The 2,500-nt window shown below is 46.5% G+C and overlaps 1 pseudogene; it reads right to left on the bottom strand.

Moving 5' to 3' along the window:
- Positions 1–2,500, bottom strand: part of LOC120908068 — a 9,147-nt pseudogene that overhangs the window by 2,512 nt on the left and 4,135 nt on the right.

Below are 2,500 nucleotides of genomic sequence, written 5' to 3'. Positions count from 1 at the left end.
CTACTCGGACCTGCCTTATTAGGCATCATCCTTACCAAGGTGGTCCATAGCTTCGTCGCTCTCTCCACCGCATACCTGATGTGTGAAGTGTAATCGAGGCGGTCATCTAGACCATCCCCAAGTACTTTAAGCTGCGCGACGAATGTACTACGTGATCACCTACCCTGATAGCCCCATGCTGTATCCTCTGATGGGAACTGACCATAATAAACTCGGTCTTGGTCGGGGCTATCTTTAATCCGTTGTCGGTCATCCATCGGTCGATGATGCGAATCTGACTGGAAACGAGAATTTCAATATCATCAACACAATTACCTTCCACCAACAGTACTATATCGTCTGCATAGCCGATAATCCGTGCACCTTCCACCATTGCAACTCGTAGGACTCCGTCGTACATGAGGTTCCATAACGTTGGGCCAAGTACCGAGCCTTGAGGTACACCCGATGTGACTGCAATCTCTGCCGGTCCATCTGTGGTATCATACATCAGCACACGATTCCTAAAATAATCACCAATGATATCATAAAGATATTTAGGAGTGTTAATTCTCTGTAAAGCATTTGCAATCGCCAACCATGAAGCACTGTTAAAAGCATTAGTAACATCTAATGTAACAACCGCACAATACCGTCCACTGTATCTGTTTCTACTTCTAGCTACCGAAACAATGTCCACTACCCGTTGAATCGCATCAACTGTAGATCGACGACTTCTGAAACCAAATTGGTCGTCAGACAGTCCGTTGACCTCCTCGATGTGTGCATTTAGCCGTTGCACTATGATGCGTTCTAAACCTTTACCTGCCCCGTCTAGTAGACAAATGGGGCGAACTGAACCCGGTTCCCCTGGTGGTTTGTTCGGCTTCGGTATTAACACCAACCTCTGCCTTTTCCACTCATCGGGGAACTTCGCGTTCTCTAAACAGCCTTGGTAAACCCTGCAAAATGCATCGGTTGCAGTCAACATACCAACTTTCAGCGCCTCATTCGGGATACCATCTGGTCCCGGCGCCTTCTTGTTGGGTAGTCTCCTGGCAACCGCAAGAATCTCATCATTAGTTACCCTTTCAAACTCTCGTGGCTGATCGATACGATATTCAGGCCACACCGTGTTTGGGTGAGTAGGAAAAAGCTCGCTCACCACTTCCCTAAACTCGTCCAATGTCATGGTTCGGGGTCCAATCGAACCCTCGGCCACTTTCTTGAACGTATGATATACTATACCAAATGATGCGTTGTTCGCTGTTCCCAGGAACTCTTTCCACTTCCTCTGTCGGGTATGCTTGATCAATCGCTTGAGGGCATTCCGTGCCACCTTGAACTCGTCCCTAAAAGTAGAATAGAGATCAGTATTAAAAGCTCTTTGCGCTAATCGATCGCGGTGTTTGCACTCTTTGCGAAGTGCCTCAATCTCTAACGTCCACCAAAATGCACTCTTGTTAGAGTGTACCTCTTACGTTTAGTCATCGTCGCATTACACGCCGTGACAAGTATACGCATTAAGTCTTCGCTTGTTGTGACCTCGGTCTCAAAAGCGGCTTGCATCATAACTTCAAATATATCTTTGCTAAAATACTTGATGCTCCATCCCGTTATGGGTCGGGACAGATTACGCACGCTTTGCGTCTCAAGATCTATTCGTATTGCACGATGATCAGAGTTCATATAGCTAGATAACACCTCCCACTTAAATGATCTTGCTACGGTTCGGCTCGCAAAAGTAAGATCAACTACTGACGTGCGCCCTGGTCCAACATAAGTTGGGGTGCTGCCGTCGTTCAATAAAATTGCGTCAATCTGCGCAAAGGTTGATAAAACCAACTCACCTCTTCGTTTCTGGGTTTCTCCACGCTCGCCAAGTTGGTTGTTCCAACTTATGACCAAGCGTTGAAGTCCCCCGATAACGAATTTGTGGATACCGGTTACGGCCATTACCGTGTTATCCAACATGTTCTGGAACTCTTCCATACTAAATCTAGGTGGCGCGTAAACGCTAACCACTCGCATATCACCTATGTCAACTATCATTAAACCCTTCAGAGCCTTACTGACTACCTTAACTGGTAAGTCCGCGTTAACCACTACCGCTGCTGTGTTATCGTCATTGCGTAACACTTTGACGTTGGTTGTTGCCAGATACGGATCTGCAATCAACACTATATCCGCAGATTCTTCCCTAATCGTTTGCCACATTAACTGAAATGCAGCATAACTATGATTCTGGTTATGTTGTAGCAACCTAACCATTATGATCTAATCGTTCGCCTACGGGGACACATATAACTGCCCGTTGCGTGAAGGTTCTGTGACCTCGTACCGCAATCCAAACACTTGACAGAGTTGGTACAAGCTTGCTTCTTGTGTCCACTCAAACCGCATTTCCAGCACAGATTACTTCTGTCTGGTTCCCTACAATGGTAGCTCGTATGGCCTACCTTCCAACACTTATAGCATTTCTGCTCTTCCATAACCTCGCGGATATGGCATATCGACCAAC

Source organism: Anopheles arabiensis, assembly GCF_016920715.1.
Source record: "Anopheles arabiensis isolate DONGOLA chromosome X unlocalized genomic scaffold, AaraD3 X_pericentromeric_contig0030, whole genome shotgun sequence".
Taxonomy (NCBI): Eukaryota; Metazoa; Arthropoda; class Insecta; order Diptera; family Culicidae; genus Anopheles; species Anopheles arabiensis.
This window is presented reverse-complemented; position numbering and strand designations above follow the sequence as displayed.